The 25,365-nt window shown below is 36.3% G+C and overlaps 2 protein-coding genes across 3 annotated transcripts in view; one reads left to right on the plus strand and one right to left on the minus strand.

Moving 5' to 3' along the window:
* LOC136852554 (heparan sulfate 2-O-sulfotransferase pipe-like) overlaps positions 1 to 25,365 on the minus strand; it is a 423,978-nt gene that overhangs the window by 138,399 nt on the left and 260,214 nt on the right. Inside the window, exons 2-3 of one of the 2 annotated variants that reach the window (XM_067127318.1) lie at positions 24,199 to 24,291; positions 7,327 to 7,512 (exon numbers count right to left, since the gene is read on the minus strand). The gene's annotated coding sequence lies outside the window, so the exon portion shown is untranslated. The remainder of the gene's footprint in view (positions 1 to 7,326; positions 7,513 to 24,198; positions 24,292 to 25,365) is intronic. The other variant, XM_067127317.1, reaches the window with a different exon arrangement.
* The window catches only part of LOC136852555 (probable E3 ubiquitin-protein ligase HECTD2), an 86,341-nt gene that overhangs the window by 40,214 nt on the left and 20,762 nt on the right, over positions 1 to 25,365 (plus strand). The window lies entirely within an intron of this gene.

Consider the following 25,365-nt stretch of genomic DNA (forward strand, 5'->3'; position numbering starts at 1 on the left):
TGACATGTTTCTTGAACACGTGTAAACTTCCCAATAATAAAAAAATGGAACTAAACGGATTATTAAGCATTTCCTTATGAATCTAAAAACATGCAAGCAAAGGCACTAAAAAATCACGGGTCTTACAGCGTTTGGGGCCGTAAATGTTAAAGTAAATGTGAGAGCGTTTCATCGAAGCTCCAACCTAACGACAACGATCATAAACCATTTTACGAATATTAGTATCACACTCGCATTAATAACACGTCAAAATAATTAGTGTTAGCACAGTTTAACACCAGCACTTTTCGAAGTAAAATCACTCAAACCGAAATACTATATACAACCAGAAACGCCAAAATAAACGGAGTCCGTTGAAATCATAAAATAAACGCATCTTTATGAAGAGGACAGACTACCGTACATACAGAAAAGCAAGGTGAGGAAAACCAGTTACACGTGCTAGGTTATATATAAAGAATTAACGACAGTACGGCCTTATTTTTATGCGTATGAATTCTAAGATGGCTGGATCGTTGTTGTTCTGTAAATGGCCTTTAACAAACCCAAAACTTCGCTTTCTATAAAATCATAAAAATATATTATTATAAATATATATACTGTATGTATGTATGTATGTATGTATGTATGTATGTATGTATGTATGTATGTATGTATGTATGTATATACATATATATATATATATATATATAATATATATATATATATATATATATATATATATATATATAAAGAACTGCACAAGGGTTTCATCTATGATTCAGCAATTAAAGTATATTAAGGTATATATATTAAAACATGTACATATATGTTTTAATATATGTAAATATATATATATATATATATATATATATATATATATATATATATATATATATATATATATATATATATATATATATGTACATACATCTTTTTAATATATACTTTAATTGCTGAATCATAGATGAAACCCTTGTGCTATTCACTATCATATATATACAGTATATAAATACATATAAAATAATTTTTCTCAAAAATATAAATAACATTATGTCTCATGAACTTTAAAAATTGGTCTAGGTGGCCAAGGTCATTCCACAGAGCTGACAGATGACTCACTCAAGGACGTCCTTTAAATGCTGGGCGAATTCCTATTTAACCTTCAAATTTTCATGCAGCTGGAGTGGAGAACAAGTTTGCAAAATAATTTTTTTTTTTTTTACAAAACTTCTAAAAGGGTATTTTTTCAAACTGTGACTTGCGGGCGTTTTTCAAGCGTTATCTGTAATTTGGCAATGAGGTAAATCTTGATAAAAAAGGTTCAACTGATTTACTTTGGCCGCTTTTATTTCAAGGCAACTCATACAAAGTGTTTCTAGGAGCTAAAAATTGAGGAATTTTTAGTTTTTTTTATCAAAAATCATTCAAACACTATCAATAAGTCAATGTTCGGCTCTATCTATTACCAACACTATTTTTATCATAAACGTTTATCTCGCTACCCGAGGGCAACTCAGACATCTCTAACAATGCACAGCCAGACAGAGGGTATCGCTGATTACAATTTCCAGGAAGGCCAAAAAGCGAGAATCCACAAGCATTTAAAAAATAATAAAATAAGGGATCCCTTTTTACATCTTTTAATGCCGGTTCTTTGTAATTTGGCGAGTTTCCCATTACAAAATAGAAAATAAATAGAAAAAGACTGTTTTGTAACACACCTTTATTGATTTCCGCACAGCTAAATAAGTGCATTCTTTTCTCTTCACATTCTAACCCTTTCTCTCTCCTTCTTTTCCTCTTTCTGACATTTGACCTTTCACATGATGGAGTACACAGCCAGGTTAGTATCCTCCCTTCAATCACCAAGGCAACCAACGCAGCCCTCACGCCACACCAACAAGATACAACGATACAGCTTACCCAGACTATACCAAAGGAAGGGTTCCGTGTGTGAGAGGCCATTTAGAATCCCACAATATCATGGCAAAGCGAAAGAATATGTTCCAACTCTTCATTTCTGCGTCCGTTTTCTTGCAACGAAGGCAGGCAGGCAAGCAGAAAGACAAGCAGGCACACAGGCAGATTTTTCAAGGTTCTCTCGGATTCTCTAACTCCTGGATGGCAATCGATGGAGATTAGCGTCTTTCATGCAAAACTTCACCTTGACGTTGCGTTCGTTTGGGGACTCCAAAATAACTTCAATTCTCTCTCTGTCTCTCTCTGACACATAAAGATATATACCAATATATATATATATATGTATGTATGTATGTATATATATACATATATATACATATACTGCATACAATATTAACCGAACCTCATTTTAAAAGGATAGTATTTAGCGGAGATATTTATTCAGAAAAGCTACAAGGTTTCCAGGGCTAACTGTCCTCATCATCTAGAAAGCTTGTAACTACTTCTGAACAAATATCCGCTAAACACAATCCTGTTGAAATGAGGTTCTGTTATTAATTGTATTAATGAGTAGAGCAATTGTAAGTGATACAATTTAATATATATACTTAATATATATATATAATATATATATATATATATATATATATATATGTGTGTGTGTGTGTGTGTGTGTTAGAAAGGAGGGTGGGGAGGAGGGTTATGCGCATAACCTCGCACGAAGACCCACTACAAGTGGCAGAGGATAGGTTCCAAAGCCTTTGCATATTAGAGAACTCAGTGGCCAAGGGCAGCAGGACATTTACTTCGATCAATCAATATATAATATTCAAAGGTTTGTTCCAGGAAGCATTGCTGATGCTCAGACATCCAGTGCGGACTAAGAATGCAATATTAACGTCCACGTTTATTCGCAGATTATGTTGTCTCCCTGTAATAAAGGGCACTATGTACACCATTAATTTGATTGCTGATGTAGATTATTATTTTACAGTTCCAAGGATGACATTCCACAGCTTTCAATCACTGTTGTTTAAAATTTCAGTTTCCTACCATTACAATATTTCACACAAACTATTAAACACATATGAAACAATATCCCTCGTCACGCACTGAAAGCCGGACAACTCATACCTAGTCCTCTCGATTATTTGTGAGGGCCGTATGTAGACTTACAATTTGCATGTATTGTGGAAACATATACACACTTATACAATATTCTGTGTCTACATATATGCACACTTTTAAAAAGATTATGTTCTTGTATATTGTAATAATTTAAATGAGGTTAAAAGTTAAGTGTACTAAAAAGTGTTACAGCAATATTCGAAACAAAATTCAGGTTGGACAATAAAGAGACAGAGAGAGAGAGAGAGAGAGAGAGAGAGAGAGAGAGAGAGAGAGAGAGAGAGAGAGAGAGAGAGAGGCAAATCTTACTTAGTTAAAAGAAGCTTGAACGAATAACGGACTAGCGTTTTTTTTTCGTATTTCCATGGCACAACTTCAAAGAGTTTAACCTAACCTTTATTTTATCTAAATACCAATCTATGCCGTCTCCACACTGTATTCACCTGCCACCAATATGATGGCATATACAGAAAAGGTAAAAACCAGTCAAGGAACTGTTTACACATTACCTGGCGGACGGAACCCATTAAAACAGCTGTCTCCATGACTGACTAGAGGATATATTTGTCTCTAACACCCAGCAACCACGTAACACTGGCTTCATCACTCCCATTTTACTTGTGACGTTTAGTGACGATGGTCTTCTCAAACAAAAATAGATAATTTTTTTTTTTACGTAAGGAAATTGGGTCTCAGATTCCGTAAGAAATGGTGTCTTTAAGACAGACATGCCTGACTGATTTCATACCACAAACTGGCGTTGCGACAATTATGGTCATCGATGCAAAAAAATGTGTCAGTGCTTTCCAATATGATTCATTACAATAATAATTATTATTATTACTATTATTTTTATTATTATTATTATATCTTCAGAAGATAAACCCTATTCATATGGAACAAGCCCAAGGGCCACTGACTTGAAATTCATATTTCCAAAGAATATGATGTTCATTAGGAAGAAGTAACAGAGGTATTAGGCAATGCAGAAACAGGAGATCAGTTATTTGATAAACAGATAAATTAACAAATTAATAAATAAATAAGAATGTAAGTAAAATATTAAAATACAAGTTGAATCGTACTTGGGTAGTAATGGACTGCATCTTCTTAAGTTCCAATTACACGACATTCTCTGGGAGGCTGTTCAGCAGCCCAACGGTGTGAAGAACGAAGGACCTCTGGAACAGAGTTCGACAGCAAGGCACATTTACTGCATATTGGTGCTATTCTGCAAAGAATTTGGTTGCTCTCGGCAGGAAAAGGGCTCATAGATCAATTGTCAATGTGAAAGATCTTTGTAAAAATACAACTTATGAAAAAGTGACAAACAAGAGACCATCTGTCGATGGTCCTAGTCATAACTGCTACTATTAGGAAAAGAAATCTACCACCACGAACCACTCATCTAAAAGGAGATAAATCCCTGGGAGAAGCAGATATCCACACCGGAGAACAGTATTCCAGTAAAGGAAGCACAAATGACCTAAAACAGGTTGTACTGATTTTATCACTGTTATAAATATATGAGGCCTTACGAACAATACCTAACTTTCGTACGGCATTTACAGAAACTTTCATTTCATATTTCTCAAATGTAAGAAGTGAGTTAAAAGTTACACCTATAATAGTTAAAGCTTCAGACTCATTCAGCAAAGTCCCAACCACCTGAAGGGGGGGATGGGGGTCGAAAATCTGTACGAGATCTTCTAATCAATAGTGTTTTTGTTTTACTGGAATTCAGCCTCATACCCCACCGACTACTTCATTCACTGACCCAGCCCATGTCCCGACCAAGAACACTGCTCTGTGGAACTCCAGACACAACAGGTTTCATTAAAGATCCCGTTAACTGCAACTCTCTCCTGCCTACCTGTAAGGAAATCTTGAAGTAATCATAAAACATATCCATCCACTCCAAAATTCTGAAGTTTATAAATAAGTGCCTTGTGATTTACTAAATCAAAAGCAACACTAAAATCTATTTGAATTACTCTGCACTCAAAACCCATATCAAGGTTCTCTTTCAAATGGCATGTCAAGTCTAAATTAGCTTCGCAAGTACCTAACCGCTTCCTGTATGCACATTGACTATCAGCTAACAATCCTTTAAATTCCGCATACTTATACAGTGACTTAAAAATAAGTTTTTCAGCAAATCTGAAGAGCACAGGGAGAATAGAAATAGGCCTGTAGTTACTGCAGTCCGCAGATATGCCATTCTTTGGAACAGACACTGTATTACTAACCTTGCGCTCATCTGCAGAGACACTATGTCGACATGAAAATCTACAGAATCTACTAATCTTGGCCGACAACACACTAGAAACTTTTTAAAAAAACAAAGGAAAGAAACGAACAGGATCCTCTCCACCTCAGCAATCTAGATAATCCAGAATTTTCTTAACACCCCAGGAGCGAAATGCATATTTTGTGAGATAGGTTCAGGATGACCAGCATTAGGGAGAGGGGCATCCTCAGCTAAGTGCTTAGCTTCAAAAGCTCAATGAAGTAGTTCAGCCTTTTCCCTAGGGCCATCAATCAACTTTACAAAACTGACAACCACAAATTCGATCTGCTTTCAATGTAAACCAGTTTCTCAGCCTGAAACTAGATAATAATCATGATGCTACTTTTAAGGTGTAATTCTTGTACCTTAATAACATTTCTTAGCTTCTCTATTTTACTCATTTTAATATTGATTTAAGGGTTAATTAAATTTCTATCACTTTTAAATTGTCTTCCCTTAGGCCACATAAAATACACGGACCGTGCGAATCACACAATGAAATGCAAAACGTATCATTGGAATATTGGTAATTCTCAAAAATCACACTAGTTTTCCTTAAGAAATCATATCTATGCCTAATATAGCACATCAAAAAAAAAACCTTTGCAACAAGGAGCAAAGCCCGTAATTAACATCATCAAGGGAATCTTCAGAGAGGAGAATATGAGAACTTAAACGTTACCCAATTATCATTCCTGAACATGGGTCCTTGACCTGGTATTTATAGATCTCCTTGGTTTACTTCAGTCAATATATCTGATGGCGTAATAACTATAAAAGAAAAGTAAAAAATGCGCCGGAGTTTCTTCGGCCCAATCGAGTTTTCTGTACATCGTATAATGCTGTATGAAACTCTCAGCCACGGTCTGGTGGTGGCCTGTGTTGTTGGCACCTATAGCGGTGCCAGACGCGTGATCATAGCTAACTTTACCCTTAAAATAAAAATTACTGAGGCTAGAGGGATGCAATTTGGTATGTTTAGTGATTGGGGGGTGGACGATCAACATACCAATTTGCAGCCCTCTAGCCTCAATAGTTTTTAAGATCTAAGGGCGGACAGAATAAGCGTAGACGGACAGACAAATAGCCTTCTCACAGGAAACTAAAAAGACTATTATCAAACATCAAAAATTACTTCGACTTAAAATATTCGTGGTTACCCCCTGTTTTTATTTATTTTTTCTTTTTGTAAAATTAACTCTATGAAGATTATTTAATAAAATACGGATAACTGGCTGACTGTTTCTCAGTGGCGAAATAAAATCTAACTTTCCTTTCGTAAAATAAATAGAAGGTAAATGACCCTTCCCTCAGGGCAGGTTCGAGTGAGCACCTTTGATGTGGCCTTCATGTAAAATTACGCTCACCAATGAATGTTTTCATTCGGACACTAACATATATCACATTCCACGACTAAAAGACAAACATACCGAGAACTTCCTTATACCTTAGATGCGGCAGATTTTAGTCACTTGGCAGAAAGTGACAGGTCACAGGCCAAAGGGCAGAGGATTATTAACCAAGCCTAATTTTCAGAGCAGATCAAGCTGTTGTCGCTTGAAAATAATGCAAAATGTTAGACATGTTTTTGAATTAAAAAAAATCGGAGGTATTTTATTATTTTCTTGTTTTTAGAATAGATCCTATCTGACAACAAAGTCGAATAAGAATCAGGTTATCTTATATACGTACAGCTTTCATTGATGCACTAGGCCTAAGTGAAATAAATGAGGTTCGCTTTTTAAAAGAGCCGCAGGACTTAATTTTGTTGATTCTTCATAAATAAAGCTGTGAAATACTGTAAGTTAGATTGTAATAGAAACTGAACTATTTGAAGTTCACTGTAAAAAATATATAGAACATTTTGAGAATTCAAATCGAACACAGAAAACGGGTTTCTTCCTACCGGAAGCGGAAACAGACGGGGTAAAACAGAGGAAGCCAAACTACTTACAAATAAGCCTGAAATAAAAACTAATAAATAAAAGACTGCAATAAAACCTTACTGCCATCATCGTGGTCGGAATCTTCATCGTCGTCAGTTTTCGTATGATCGTCATTCGGGTCGTGAATGGGAAGCGTCGCTCCGAAGCGCTCGAGGCAGATGTGTAAGTGCTCGGCCAAGTTGCGACCTCCTCTCCTGCCGGCGACTTTCCGGAGTTTGCGTCGCGACATCCGACACAGATCACAGCCTGCGGGAGGAGGAAGAAGATGAATCACCGCGAATGGATACAGAAGAAGAAGATGAATCATCGCGAATAGATACAGAAGAAGTGGAGCTCTTTGCTTTCCGACTTGATGTGAAGTGCTATGGAAAGGTTGAAAAAATTGTTTTACGTTATGATAAGTGGTCCCAGGCCTATACGACAACAGTTTGTAAGTGGTAGAAACATTTTTAAATAGTTTTAATTTGGTAGTGTTTTCAGCGTCTTCTATCAGCAGAATGTATCTACAGAACCTGCAAATGTTATAAAAAGTATAATTAAAATTGCTTTTTGTTATTCAAGGGGACCTCTGCCTTGTTAAAATTCAATGTGTTTATATTCACACTATTCTAATTACTCTTAATACTAAAAACCAAAAACACTAAATATAATGAAGACATGCAAAGTCATAAAATAACTGCACAAGGTCTTACAATTGAAAAAAGAAATCTGTCGGTATTTTGGGTGCCTAAACATAACCCAGATGGGAGAAACTGCACTTATGTAGCTGAAATGTAAAATAATTCAAAAGGCTTATATACCTACCCACTTAGAATTCTCAGGTTAACATAGGCAACATTATTTGGAAGAAATTGGTAGGATTAAACAAAGAAATAACAGACAAGTGTGTGTGTGTGTGTGTGTGTGTGTGTGTGTGTGTGTGTGTGTGTGTGTGTGTGTGTGTGTGTGTGAGAAAACGAAAGAACAGGGTAAGGCGTGTATGAACAGCTTGAGAGATCAGAAGAACAGAACAGATATCAAGATTACTGGATGCATTTGTCATTTTCTCTACGTTTTTCCCAGATTTCTGTAAATTTTGATCCCTAATGAGTTAAGTCCATGGCTTCCTCCGTAGCCAAATTTACTTTTTCAGTTTTCTATAAAAGAAAACTATTGTGCCGGTTTTGTATGTCCGTCCGCACTTTTTTCTGTCCGCGCTTTTTTCTGTCTGCACTTTTTTCTGTCTGCACTTTTTCTATCCGCAGTCTTTTGTGCCGGTACTTTTTTCTGTCCACACTTTTTCTGTCCGCCCTCAGATCGTAAAAAGTACTGAGGCTAGAGGGCTGCAAACTGGCATGTTGATCATCACCCTCCAATCATCAAACCAGGATCCATAGAGAGACATACCAAATTGCAGCCCTATATCCTCAGTAGTTTTATTTTATTTAAGGTTAAAGTTAGCCATCATCGTGCGTCTTGCACAGATATAGACCAGGCCATCACCGACCGTGGTTAAAGATTCATGGGCCGCGGCTCAATCATTAAGCATACCAAATTGCAGCCCTCTAGCCTGCTTAGTTTTTGTTTTATTTAAGGTTAAAGTTAGCCAAAATCGTGCTCCTGGAAACGATATAGGCCAGGCCCACCACCGGGCAGTGGTTAACGTTTCATGGGCCGCGGCTCATACAGCGTTATTCCGAGACTACTTAAAGATAGATCTATTTTCGGTGGCCTTGATTATATGCTGTAGCGGCTGTACAGAAAACTCGATTGCGGACTCAGTATACCCTTGGCGGAGGTTTGCGGTCTCCGAGTGTTTTTGGCATTCCTTGTTTGTATTCAAACAGGGGCCAAGTAAGAGTCAATTCAGGAGCCTTTAGAAAGAAATAGGAAGTTCAGAGAGTACACGTAAATCTGTTCTAAAACAGAACAGAAAATGTGCTGACCTTAGTAGCTAAATTGAGAGAGAGAGAGAGAGAGAGAGAGAGAGAGAGAGAGAGAGAGAGAGAGAGAGAGAGAGAGAGAGCATTACTTGAAGGTTCTTGGCAGCGTCCATTCAGCCGCTAGCTACATCACCTTTCATTCTTTTTACTTCACCTCCGTTTATGTTCTCTTTCTTCCATCTTATTTTCTGCCCTATCCTAACAAATGTTTTTCCTCCTGTTGCAACTTTAAACCCTTCTTGCTCTCAACCTCATTAGGCTGACTCAAGAGAACCTCTTGTATTGAGTTAATTGGTATTCAGTTAAACTCGCGAGTTTTGAATTGAATTGAATTGAATGTAGAATTTAGGCCAAAGGCCAAGCACTGGGACCTATGAGGTCATTCAGAGCTGCAACGGAAATTGACACTAAAAGGTTTGAAAGGCGTAACAGGAGGAACACCTCATAGTTGCACTGTGAATCAATTGTTAGGAGAGGGTGGGAAATAAGATGGAAGAAAGAGAATATGAAAGGAGGTACAGTAAAAGGAATGAAAGGGGTTGCAGCTAGGGGCCTAAGGCACGGTGCAAAGAACCTTAAATAATGCCTACAGTGCACTGCGTGAGGTGCACTGACGGCACTAACCCCCATACGGGGAGTTCGTCTTTTTGTTCAGTTTTTCCTTCATTTGTGTGTTAGATTATTTGATTTGTTTCTAGACATCAGGTTTCTTTTCACTTACAGCTACCAAGTTGTTGAAGAATATATATATATATATATATATATATATATATATATATATATATATATATATATATATATATATATATATATATATATATATATATGCAGAATCTACTGGTCACTTTTACCAGACACACATGTAATTCTAATAGCCACAATACCCTCTTAACTTCGCTAATTCTTCGCGCTTTTTTGGATATGCTTGTAACTACGAAGCGGATAGATCCAAAGGGAAGAAATTGAAGAGCCTGATCCTCGCCGGTGGAGCCCTTCTGCCTGCTTTGGCGGGAAGGGGCAGGCACTGGTCCTTACCATTAGAGCCCTTCCGCCCACTTCGGCGGGGAGGGGCACCCACTGGTCCTCACCATTGGAGCCCTTCCGCCCGCTTCAGCGGTGAGGGGCACACACTGGTCCTTGCCAGCGGAGCCCATCCGCCCACTTCGGTGGGGACGAGCAGCCAACAGTCCTCGCTGGTGGAGCCCTTCCACAAGCTTTGGTGGGGAGGGACAGACACTGGTCCTCGCCACTGGAGCCCTTCTGGCCTCTTCGGCAGTGAGGGGCACCCACTGGGCCTTGCCAGCGGAGCCCTTCTGCCCACTTTGGTGGGGAGGGGCAGCCAACGGTCCTCACCGGTGGAGCCATTCTACCAGCTTTTGTGGGGAGGGGCAGCAACTAGTCCTTGCCACTGGAGCCCTTCCGCACACTTCGGTTTGGAGGGGCAGCCAACGGTCCTAACCGGTGGAACCCTTCTACCCTCTTCGGTGGAGAGGGGAACCCACTGGTTCTCGCCACTGAAGTCCTTCCGCCCGCTTCAGCAGTGAGGGGCACCCACTGGTCCTCGACATTGGAGCTCCTCCGCCCTCTTCTGTGGTGAGGGGCAACCACTGGTCCTTGCCAGCGGAGCCCTTCCGCCCTCTTCGGCAGGGAAGGGCACCCACTGGTCCTTGCCACTGGAGCCCTTTCGTCCTCTTCGGCAGGGAGGGGCACCCACTTGTCCTCACCATTGGAGCCCTTCTGCCCTTTTTGGTGGAGGGGCACCCACTGGTCCTTGCCAGCGGAGCCCTTCCACCCGCTTTGGAGGGGAGGGGCAGCCAACAGTCCTCACCGGTGGAACCCTTCCAACAGCTTTTGTGGGGAGGGGCAACCAATGGTCCTCACCGGTAGAGCCCTTCCACCCTCTTCATTGGTGAGGGTCACCTACTGGTCCTTGCCATTGGAGCCCTTCTGCCCTCTTCGGTGGTGAGGGACACCCATTGGTCCTTGCCAGTGGAGCCCTTCCACCCACTTCAGTGGTGAGGGGCACCCACTGGTTCTCGTCATTGGAGTCCTTCTGCCCTCTTCGTCGGGGAGGGGCGCCCACTGGTCTTCACCATTAGAGCCCTTCCGCCCTCTTCGGCAGTAAGGGGCACCCACTGCCTTGCTGGTGGAGCCCTTCCACCAGCTTTGGTGGGGAGGGGCAGCCCCTGGTTGTTGCCGTTTGAGCCCTTGCACCCGCTTCGGTGGGGAGGGGCATCCGAAATTGGTCAGGACCAACACCCAGTCTCTCATTTTTTCACCTGCGGTGATGTATGATACAGTGTGCCAAGTCAAACTGCCATCTCGAGGCAATTTGTCCCTAAGGGGAATGTGAAAAATTCCTACGTTCCTCAAATTTTTAGCAATATGTCCCTACGTTTTCCTTGAATAAAAAACACCAAAAACGGTATAGTAAGAATGGAAGGGTTGTAATAAAAAAAATGTGCAAAATCAGTAGCATATTTATTCAGTACTACCCAAATTCATAATAAGAAATTTCAGCAACATACAGGACTGTGAATACTTTATTAGACAAATAAAATCATTTCTGCAGTGTAAGAAAAATGTTTTAAAAATAAGCTTTTCTCTAGGAAATCGTACATTTGCTGATAGTGAAATGCTAGTTGACATTCATCTATAGATTTTGCCAGACCCAAACAATCTTTACCTTTAGAATTCAAATTTGAGGTTAAAAACAAGTTTGAATCGAGCAATTCCGGTTCCACTTTACTTCTCTTTTTATTCTTAGCATTACCCATCAGAGAAAAGATTCTCTCAGTTTCTGCATTTGAGTGTGGCAATGTTAAGATAAGTCTAGCCACCGATGCTAGGTTCCTAAATACAAATGCATCCGGGTGATTTCGCAATCGTGTGAGATATTCTCAGAACTCTTCAATGCCAATTTTTAGCTTTCTGTAAAAGAAAACTATTGTGCCGGCTTTGTCTGTCCATCTGCACTTTATTCTGTCCGAACTTCATTCTGTCCAAACTTTTTTCTGCCCAAACTTTTTTCTGTCTGCCCTCAGATCTTAAAAACTACTGAGGCTACAGGGCTGCAAATTGGTATGTTGATCATCCACCATCCAATCATCAAACCTACCAAATTCCTGCCCTCTAGCCTCAGTAGTTTTTATTTTATTCAGCCTTCAACTTTTAGTTTAGCTGGTGCTTTTTAAATTGTTTTGTTTTAATGTAAGTTTTGTATAATTTGTTGAGACTCTTAAAGTTAGAGTTATATTCCATGTGTTTTTAATTTGTGTTGTTTTCTCTTTTAGCCTTGATGATGTAACTATGTTGTTACGAAACGCGTCGGCAATAAATTTATCACCTTTTGATGACCGGCTATCTCCTTGTCACCCTGTCATATATATATATATATATATATATATATATATATATATATATATATATATATATATATATATATATATATATATATATATATATATATATATTATATATAGCCTATATATTATATATATATTATATATATACAGCATATATATGTATAATTTAATATTTCATTATTACTTGCCATGAGTGCAACACAGTTGGTACAGGTAGGGTAGAAGCGGGACTAGAACACGGGTCTCTGACACTTCATGCACCTGATGCGTGTCTTCCAGTCTGAAGAGCTGGGGCACTCTGCACAGCACACCTGAGGGTGCCTACAATGTGCAAGTACTTGGCCTACTGGGTATTGTGTAGTGGCCACCAATGGGAGGTCACAGACGGTAGATATCAAGATTCTTAGGGGCCGTGGGAGAGTTGCATATGACAACCTCTTCTCTGCCCATGGCCTTATTAATTCTCATGTGAGGTGTAGCATGAAGCAATGGTGTTTTGGAATTTTGGTGCATCCTTGTTCTTTGCAGATTTGCTGTGTGCACTACCTTGGTATTGATAACAGCAGCATTCACCAGCCACTAGAAGATACAAAGGGGAAATCTCTTTGTCTTTCTGTTGCCTTGAACTCCAGAATACCCCCAAAAAACACATGCATGGGGTGTCTGTCACCCCATGGTACATGGTGTTTAAGGGTAAAACAGAGCTTTGCTCTTATTCTAAACAAAAAAAACTAACGGTACAATAACAACAAACAACTACGGCACAGAGCAACAATTACTAATGATGATATACTACACTGAGAATTGCCAAGCTATTATATTATCACGTACACACATACCCACTACCGCTCATCGTCACACGCACACGCACACACACACAAAAAGAAATAATCAGACACACACATGTATATATATGTGTATATATATACATAAATATATATATATATATATATATATATATATATATATATATATATATATATATATATATATATATATTACAATTATAACGCCTACATGTGCACATAACACGTAATAGGGGAATAATGAACTACATATTTCATAAAAAAAATAAACTATGCAATCAATCTATCTATTTGTCTATATATAGATATGCAGATGTGTGTGTGTGTGTGTGTGTGTGTGTGTGTGTGTGTGTGTGTGTGTGTGTGTGTGTGTGTGTGTGTGTTTTAACAAAACATATACTGTAAATGAGTAATCATTAGGCTGGCCAGTCGAACTCCGTGCTCTTAAGAGTCTTTGTCGCCATCACTATGTCACCGTGAATTATCCTGCTTTCAGCCTTTAATGATGGCAGATCGAAGACACAGCGGCTATATAAACAGGCTCTCGGGAATGTAAATACCTTACCTGACTACAGGTTAATACTGTGTTCACTGCGTTGAGGGCTTCCCTTGAGAGAGAGAGAGAGAGAGAGAGAGAGAGAGAGAGAGAGAGAGAGAGAGAGAGAGAGAGAAACTAATGCTTACAAAAGCTACCAGTTACTAATGAAGTTCTCAACTTGTAAGTTTTGTAAATGAACGATAACCTACAATACACGTTAAAACTGTTGTTAATAATAATAATAATAATAATAATAATAATAATAATAATAATAATAATGACGAGAAGAAAACCATAAGATAAAACAGAGAAGACAATATCTCAAGGTACACATAAATTGCGAAGGATAATCCATTTACTTTATAACAATTAGACATAGATCGATATTACAGTAATGGCCGCCGTTACTATGCATACATATATATATATATACTTACAGCACATCGATATCGCGAAGCCAATACACGATTATTAACTTCCTACTCATTTTTTACTATGGACACATTCCCCAATATGAGATCCTTGTATCCTAGGCAGTAACAATTACTAATTCAGTTTGCTACATCCACCATTGGCTCGGAATTATGAGTACGCAAAAAGGATTAACATGTGCGCATAAATAAGGAAGGTGATTTTATAAAGTTCGAAATCGATTTCACGGCAAAATTATTTCTATAGGCGATTAGAATTTGCGTATACTAGGCCATCATTGGTGTTTGTGGGTCACTCTTCATCAATTCTTCTTTATTTATATAGTGCTTGTTAACTGAAAACAGATTATTTTTTTTTTTTTTTTGTTCTGCACCTATTTTTTTAAATTTTATGCGAGTTACCTTACGTTAGAGAGGTGAGAGAGCTAATATATATATATATATATATATATATATATATATATATATATATATATATATATATATATATATATATATATATATATATATATATATATATATATATATATATATATAATAATAATAATAATAATAAATATATATATATATATGTGTGTGACCCACTTTTTTTTTAAGCTCAGCTGTAACGCATATCATTTATCTCAATGATTAACCACAGTTAGCTAGAAACAAGAGACACTGCATTCACAACAACAAAATTCACTAAGGGGCTACAATGAAGAGGGTATATTGAAACGAAACTCTAACGATGAGACTGAATTATCGAGTCGTATATTAATTATTTGTAGACGACCTCAAATCAAAAAGGTCTTCATTCCTGAAAGTAAAACGGGCCACAGCCATAACCTTTAAGACTAGTTGTGGCTAGTTACTTTCCGCTGGTTTTCTGTAGCGCAATGTGAATACGAACAGAAAAAAGCAAAGGTCTAACTCTTGCAGAGTATTTCGACTGTGCTTTAAAAACGCGAAGACTTTTCCTTCATCATTTAGATTTCAGCCCAACTAGTTTACTGGTGGATATATTAACTGGCCTTATAAGTTATCTTTTCTTATTTGCTAGTTTTATCTGTACGTATTTCTAAGTCATTATAAAAATAATAACCATAAGGCAATAGAAAAAGACGACGATAATACATAAAACATTGGTCTATGCTAATAGCTCCTGGTCTCAAATCCTCTCTGTCTACATACCTATCCGTATTCGTACCGACTTTCCAGCTCTCTCTCTCTCTCTCTCTCTCTCTCTCTCTCTCTCTCTCTCTCTCTCTCTCTCTCTCTCTCTCACACATACACACACACCTTACAATTCTATAATCTGTCAGAGAGAGAGAGAGAGAGAGAGAGAGAGAGAGAGAGAGAGAGAGAGAGAGAGACAGAGAGAGAGACAGACAGACAGACAGACAGACATGGAAATGGAGTTGATGCAAAAATATTTGTAAACTGAAATCACGGACAAATAATAATAATAATAATAATAATAATAATAATAATAATAATAATAATAATAATAATAATAATTCAGTGGTCGGGGTGCACTTCAGTCTGAGGTTTGCCAGCATTACTTCCACCTTTAACTTCGAAAGCATATCAGATAACAAACGTTTCAATTACACTGCGATTAGAAGGGATTACGTTTATTCACAAGTTATCGTTAAACAATTCAATTTACTACATTCGTATCTTGGGTGAGTCATATTACTTACGTAATAATATCCATGCCATTAAGAAAGCCATTATTTTCATTATTTCTCAACAACTGCCCTTATGCATATAGTAACTTAAATCCTTATTATATAACATTCCTCTCTCTGTCACAATACTTCACTTCTCTCAACATTTATTTTTTTCTATTGCAGTTCCTTTTTGACTTCCTTTATACTCGGATGATGTGTGCATTTAATAATAATAATAATAATAATAATAATAATAATAATAATAATAATAATAATAATAATAATAATAATAATAATAATAATAATAATAATATATTTTTTTACTAAAAATCTAGTGTGAAGTCTACAGTTGCTGACTTCACCTATGATCTTAAATACATCGAAACTTTTTTTCTTTAATAATACATTTCATGTTCGATTTCATGATGTTCGCCCATAACTTTTCTAGGAATTTCATCAATAATTTATTTTCTACTTGTTTCTTTATGCAGTTATTTGTTTGTTGATTAATGTTTCTTTGCCTCTCATTTCCTCGGCATTTTAATGTATTTCTCATCTCTAGAGTAGGTTTTGGTTCTTAAATTTATACGCATAAACACCCACACACACCAGCAAATCTTAAAAGGCTAAATAATGCATTTATGTATTCGTGTGTGTGTGTGTAAGCTGGAAAGCTGATACAGTAGGTACACAAATAGATAGGATTTGTGACCACGGGTATTCGAACAGGCCTATGTTTGATGTACTATGTTTTATTGCCTCAGGCTATGACCCTCCCTTCATGAAAGCTAAAGACACGACAGTGATATAAGCTTTTAGTACAAGCATGTGAGTAAAGAAAGAAATCAGGTTCTTCACTGAACTTAAGGATATACTTTACTATAATCAGCTTTCTCGCAGAGTACTGTACCAAAACCCACGAGGGATGAGGCCACTTGCACTTCAAAGTGGCTAGATAAAGATCAGTATTATGTATACTTTCTCTTTTGATGATATAAAATGAAATTTGGATAAGAGGAAATATCTTCCCTCGGAAAAATCCAAATTCTAGTTCGTTCCGTGAAATGTTGATAACAGAGAATCCACACTGTGAAATTGGCGGTTATATTTGCTTGACGAAGTTCATGCTTTTAATGTCTAATAACTGAGTGACCTGTAATGACAGAGAGAGAGAGAGAGAGAGAGAGAGAGAGAGAGAGAGAGAGAGAGAGAGAGAGAGAGAGAGAGAGAGAGAGATTATTAAACCAATAATAATACACAGTTGAGTCACCCCTTCAATTTTGAAATCAGCTTACACGTTTTCTTCAAAAAGTACCAAAGAAAATAATTAACAATAATCTGGTGACTTAAATATTTTACTACTTAGTTACAATATGAGCAAAACTCGTGCTTATACAAAGTTCTCCATTACAATTTCCATACGCTGAAGGATAATTATCATAAATCACAAAATCGACATTATAAAAATAAACAAAATAATGGGTTACTTTTCGGAAGACTCCAGCCACCTTCCACTTTATAATTCATATTTTTCTTGGGTAAAGCACATCTAAACAAAAAAAAATTCTTCTCAATACATAACCTTCGCAAATGCTTAATAACCGAGAAAAATAATTAATCAAATTACGACTTATAAGGTATGACAATACCTGCCCCCAAACCACCTCCATAGCTAATAGGGCAAAAATGTAACCAGTGCACACCCCTAGGTTACGATTGGTTGGTATTTTTAGGTTCTTTTAGTGCCCTATCATTTCCTAGCCATTTTTTCATGAAAAACCTAAAATGGGTTTTCATGCAAAATAGCTAGCTAGCGCCTTCCGAAATGGCTGGCTGGAGTCGTTCGAAAAATTACCGAATAATGTCAAAATTTGAAAGCCTAACGTTATGAAGAATGGTTCGTCACACCTACGCAGACGCTCTACATACATAAAGCAAGTTCACTTTTTATTTCTAGAAACATTACAGGTTAGATCCCAGACCTCTCTTGACGCTATCGATTTGGAATGGAAGCTATTTTAGCCAGTACCAAATACAACATTCCTCTCGAAGGTCAGAGTTCGCGAGAGAGAGAGAGAGAGAGAGAGAGAGAGAGAGAGAGAGAGAGAGAGAGAGAGAGAGAGAGAGAGAGAGAGAGAGAGAGTCAATATTTGGCCTCTTAACATAAGATTGTTAGCCATAGCAGAGTGATCACCGAAGGATCGATAAACAATCAACGAAGTTCAATAATACTTTAGGTCAAACCAGCTCTGACTGGTAGTTTCGTGCTCGAGAAACTCGATCATTCTAGTTATATTGTTTCAAAGTGTTTCCTGTAAATTGGTTACTTTATTTTTCTTTCACATTTAGGCGCTCCTGTTTCCCCATGAAAATAGCTTCCTGTCAGCAGGCTTCAATTGTTTTCTTTAGCCTTGCTTACTATACTATAATACTTTAATCACTATCCTTGTTATGCCTTGATTTCTTTCCTTTTCCATAGGAATTTTCCTTGTCCATAGGTATGATGTCTGGTCTGAGAATATTCGCATCAAAAAGAGGATTTCTCAGAGCATATTTTAACGTTTTAAATTTATTAAAACTAAAAATTAACCAAATTGTATCAATAAGCAGCTTAACTACTAACATTCAATTAGTAACTTATTTATTGTCAGCAGCTTGATTCATTCTTTACCTTTCTGCACACACCACACACACACATGTATATATATATATATATATATACACATATATATACATACATTATAAAGGCAGAAGGTAATGTAAAATTTTTCAGCACAGGGTAATCACCTACAACTGAGTATTTACAATATTGAAAGTGGCATAGACCAGCGTATTGCTTTTACACTAGGATCACTCCTGCTTGGGAATATATATATATATATATATATATATATATATATATATATATATATATATATATATATATATATATAATATATAATATATAAAGGCAGAAGGTAATGTAAAATTTTTCAGCACAGGGTATTCACCTACATCTGAGTATTTACAATACTGAAAGTGGCATATACCAGCGTATTGCTTTTACACTGGAATCACTACTGTTTGGGACTATATATATATATATATATATATATATATATATATATATATATATATATATATATATATATATATATATACAAATCAGGAGAGAGAGAGAGAGAGAGAGAGAGAGAGAGAGAGAGAGAGAGAGAGAGAGAGAGAGAGACTACAGTACTACTGGTAGAATGACGCAAATGTCCAAACCGAATATTTCTGGCTCCTGTCAAACCAACGGCAAAAACAAAAAAAAAACTCGCGAATAAAAATGTTAAACTCTCACAATCAAGTATTGAATACCTTTCACAAAGCAACCCGTGAGGAATGTTTTACCCCAAAAGCCCTGTCGTTGCCCTTGGAAGCACACCACAACCATAACACACCAACCCTTAGATCGATATCAACGTAAACACAAGTCTGGCGATATCAAGACTTCGCTGCGCGAGGGAACTGTACTTTGGATTTGCGGTTTTTTGAGGATTGACACGTGTACCTGTGAGTCTATTTTATGTACATATGTCTGCATTAATTAATTAAGTTTGACAAACCTGGGTTTGCATTAGCTTTTCTGATTTGTTCCTTAACCTTTTTGTTTGTTTATGTTTGTTTCTAATTGATGGTCTTGATCTATTATCTCGTATTTTCATTGGCATTTTATTAGTCTTCTCTTTCGCCTCGCTCTATAATTCTCTTTTTATTCATGGGCATCCTATTGCATGGATGCTTGAAAAAGTCATTGTAACTGGCATTAATTACAATTTCCGAATTCGTACAGTGGAACAGGGGTAGCCCTTAAAGAAGGCTAGGCAAGAAAGGAACATAAAAATATACATATATATACAGATACATACACACACATACATATATACATATATATATGTATGTATGTATATATATGCACACAAATATACATATATATACAGATACATACACATATATAAGTATATGTATATGTATATGTATATATATATATATATATATATATATATATATATATATATATATATATATATATATATATATATATATATTATATAGACTGTCAACAACTGAATACTTGATCCCCATACCAGAGATTAAAAGCACTTTGGCAGTTAAAGTCATAAATGACAACAGACGAAAAAGGAAAGAAAGTACACTGACTATAAGGAAACATGATAAAATGTAACAATGAGGAAAAAGCAAGATGTCACGACCAACAATGTAACGGGACAGTAGTTTACGAACACACACACACCACAACCTTCAGAGAAAAAATCGGACATAACTCAAAAGTGAATGCCCATCTTAGTCATAACACCGTCCAAATGTAGGCCCTTTAACATCGTATGTAAGATTCTTATTCATAACAAGCTTGATGACGCGCGCTACGCTGCGCTGGAACCCGGCGCTGCCGGTCATGTCTCCCCTACCGTACTTATCCCCTACCTACCCCTTCCCTCTCGATCCTCTACCTACCCCGCCCCCACCCGGGCCGGACGATCAAGAGAGATCCACTCGGATTTTATTATTATAGATTACATTTAAAGTGATTGGATACTTGATCCAAGATCAACCTTTACCCCAAAATCCGGCAATCCCACGTTCGCGACAACAAATGATTAATGACAAATTGCGTAGACCAAAATTGATGGAACTGTCCATCATCAAGGATGCAATGTATAATCAATAAGACGTATAATATATTACGACAGCAATGGCAGCAACGTGCATATACTAGAAGCTTACCTGGACGCATTATACTCAAGGCGCAAAAATAAAATTATATACCACCTAAGATGTCATAAAGTCATATATATATATATATATATATATATATATATATATATATATATATATATATATATATATATATATATATGTATATATATATATATATATATATATATATATATATATATATATATATATATATATATATATATATATATATATATATATATATATATATATGTATATAATATATATATATATATATAATATATATATCTACATATATATATATATATATATATATATATAATACATACATATATACAATATACAATATATACACGCATATATGTATTTTACAAATGTGTGCGGTTATATATAATGCCAAAAAGTTCAATTTCTAGATGTATTTCTGCAGCCGCACTGCTTCTAGTATTCTTGTGAGAAAAATCTGGAAAGCAGGTTATGGAGAAGGACGATGTTTAATCTCTTGTAATGTGTTTTGTCCATTGGTGAAGATTGTTCCTGTAAATATATTTGCATTCTGACAATCAGTTCACTTTGTAAATGCATTCTTGCAGGTGTACAGGTTTTAGAATCAGTTCCGTAGTTCCGAATTATAGCTGTAATTATTTTTTTCGGAGAAATTAAGACAACTATGAACTGAGCATTTTGTAAATCTTTGGGTTTTAACTAGAGATTTTCGAAGGAAGAAAGCAAACGTATCTAAAAGGACGCGTCTGATGCATAATCGCTTTTCAATAAACGTCATCATCAAGAATAAATAAAAGATCCTTAACTACAGTTTGCTCGCACCAGATGTTAATTCGTGTTTTAATATAAATTCTCAGATAAAAAAGATCCCCATGTTTCCCTTTGTCTTGTACCTTGTTCTAGTTGAAGGACCTACGTGACCAGCTAGTGCTAATACTACTTCTATTGCTGCATCGAATAGTACTCCTTATGATGCGCAAACATCATATGCTCTTCTACAAGTCTCGCCTCGCGCATCGTCCACAGTCCCTCAGCAATGTCCCCCCACCCCCGCCCCCGATCTTCATAGACTTCGGTCACGAGCCCTTTCTTTCCTATCATTTATTTTGCACTGATATGGATCACAATTCACTGCATCGCAGCAACGCATAAGAAGTCTCTTCAAACTTTTATACAAACAATGTTATCTTTGGGAATCGACCGCCATCCATTCTTTAAACATGGTATATTCAATAGGAATCTATACCTACTTACGTCAGTTTGAACGGAGTCAGAATTTTCCCTGTTCAGAACCTTCCCACTTTTCTTCTGAAGAAGTATCTACTAAAGCTATCAAGTCTATCTTGCGCTAGTGTGCATACATGAGCCATGCCTATAAACCATAAAGCAGCGACGAATCCATGCAAGCATCGTAAACACGACCTTTGTTTTTCATGAGGTCATTCTACTTGACCAAACTTTCGTTGAAAGTGAGTCAAAATCTCCCGCAGACTCGCCAATTCGGGTAGACATTTTCATTCAAACCAGCGCTTATTTCTTGGAAAACCCATTGTCCTTGTGTTGAATTATGAAGTAAATTACGTATTCAGTACTTGGACGACCTTTTAGAGAACGGGAAGATTGAATAACTTATGAAGGGACCCTTGTCAGGAGAGAAAGTGCAGAAAGTGCAGTTAGTATACTATATATATATATATATATATATATATATATATATATATATATATATATATATATATATATATATATATATTATATATTATATTGAACTATGCACTTTCTCTCCTGACAAGGTACCTTCATATGTTGTGTATATATATATATATATATATATATATATATATATATATATATATATATATATATATATATATATATATATATATATATATATATATATATATATATATATATATATATATATATATATATATATATATTATATATTTATGTATGTATGTATACAAACATACATATGTGTGTGAAGTATACGCCTTCCCTCCACAGAGAGTGGTGTCCAATACATCGTCATTCTTCCGTGTCACAACAAATCTTTTAGGGACGAGATTGCTGGTCCTATACCCTTTTTACCCAGCCTACGACCCACCCACACAACTAATGCCCAAGTACTTAATTCAACGCTTAAATCAAAAGACAAACAATAGACTTTAAGGGAAGAAAAAAAAAAACATTTTATTCCAAGAAATGGAAGATTTATAGCTTTACTGACCATGAAAAGCTTAATCCCTTTAACAGGGGCCCGTGGTTATTGTGACCCTAGAAAAACAATCTACAAATAATGAATAAAAAGGTAGAAACTTGTCTACTGTGAAATCTGTAACAGCTATAGGATCTTTCCTAGATAGTGAACCTCCGGGGTTTTCGGGGGTCGTTATCTAGGACTAATATTTCTTGGGGGTCATTATCTTTATGACATTGACAGTCTTTTGTTTATGATTTTGATGTAATCCCCAACGGGCTTGTACTAAAGACGTCGCAAAGGTGGATACATACCGGGTGAAAACCCTTGAGGGTCACTATCTAGGAAAGATCCTGGCTATACATCCAGTTGCCATTTGTGGGCATGATACCACATGCCCAGTTAGGAAATCAAACCACGAATTTATTATTATTTATGTGTATGAAAGGATGTTGGCCCATTTGTTGACTGCTTAAATTTTCATGCAAATGAATGATGTGTTTATATAAAAATATTTCCAAAAATACGGCCATCTTAGCGGAGGTCGAATCACCTTCATGAATAATAATAAAAAAAAAAATACTGGCGGTTAGCATTTATGTCAAGCGAACGGTTTACAAGACCTTGATCAGACTAGAAGAAACCGCTGCTCTAAATGAAATGTAAATGACGATCCAAATTCCGAGAAAGAGGCGACCTTCAACAACCTGACATTATCTTCGGCCCTGAATCCGGAAATGAGATTTTTTTTTTTTTCTTCAGGGGCAGATATGAAGTTAAACACCTAACATCAATCGGCACAGACGGCGGGAGGAGCCGAAGTCTAACGTTTTTCAGTTTTCTTTAAGAGAAATCTATTGAGATGGCTATTTGTCTGTCCGTCCGCGCTTCTTCTGTCCGCCCTCAGATCTTAAAAACTACTGAGGTTACAGGGCTGCAAATTGGTATGTTGATCATCCTCCACCCAATCATCAAACATACTAAATTGCAGCCCTCTAGCCTTATTATTTTTTATTTTATTTAAAGTTAAAGTTAGCCATGATCGGGCATCTGGCACCGCTATAGGTGCTAACAACACAGGCCACCACCGGTCGTGGCTGAAAGTTTCAAGGGCCGTGGCTGAGAGTTTCATGGGCCGTGGCTGAGAGTTCCATACAGCATTATACGTTGTACATCAAACTTGACTGCGCCGAAGAAACTTCGGCGCATTTTTTATTTGTCTTTCTTTATCAATAAATATACTCATGCATTAAATAAATAACAAGATACCTGATACTCTGCCAATTATCATCAAGATCTTCGCGTCATCACTGACCTTTCTTGACAAGCTTGCACTTCCGCCAGCAGAAAGACCGGTATACTCTGCAAAACATAAAGATAAAAAAAATAGGAATAAAATTAGCATGCGAGGGAGAGAACCACGGAGATGTGTGTATCTATAGACAGTCCGGTCATTTAGAAAGAATATATAATTCATAAGTGTTGGGGGGGGGAGAACGAAAAAAAGGTTGGCTACATGATTTGAAAGAGGCACATAAAGAAAGAGCCTTAATTTCAAGGAGCGTGAGTGCTGCTCAGGGTATGTATGTATGTGTGTGTATGTGTGTGTGTATATATATATATATATATATATATATATATATATATATTATATATATATATATATATATATATATGTATATATATATATATATATATATATATATATATATATATATATATATATATATATATATATATATTATATAATATATATATATATATATATATATATATAATCACATAGGTATATAAAACAGACACCCACATCATATCAATATATACTGTATATATGTATATATATAAAAAAAAATATATATATATAATATACTGTATATATACACACATATATATTGCATTATATATTATTGTGAAAAATTGATTTTTCATAAGTGACATAAAATACACAGTACACACCATGTTCAAACAAATGATATAATTAAATGCTATGTACTAAACATCCTAAATTCTCTGTAGAGACATAACGAATGCGAGTAAAAGATAAATTTCCGTGCAAAGATTAAAAGTCAGCAACGAAAAACTAAAAATTAAGCAGAAGTAAAAAAAAATTTCTCGTTTCCAACGGCTAACATGATTCCAAATACTGTATACTTGTTTTTAAAAGTCAGCAGAACTTCACATACAATTCCTCCTGATTACGGGAGTTTGCATAATCACGTACGAAATTCCCCTTTTTATTGGTAATTAAGTTAGCAAAACCACAAATAAAATCCCTCGTCTTTCTAACAGTTAGAAAATTCCATCTAACAAATCTCTTATTTCAAAAGATATCACCCTCACAACTTAATTTCTCACTCCTCAACCTTATGCATAATTCGCACCAAAGTTCTACCTCTTTCAAAAATTAGTTTAGTCATAACTGCAATTTCTTTCCAA

The sequence above is a fragment of the Macrobrachium rosenbergii genome, chromosome 25 (assembly GCF_040412425.1).
Source record: "Macrobrachium rosenbergii isolate ZJJX-2024 chromosome 25, ASM4041242v1, whole genome shotgun sequence".
NCBI lineage: Eukaryota > Metazoa > Arthropoda > Malacostraca > Decapoda > Palaemonidae > Macrobrachium > Macrobrachium rosenbergii.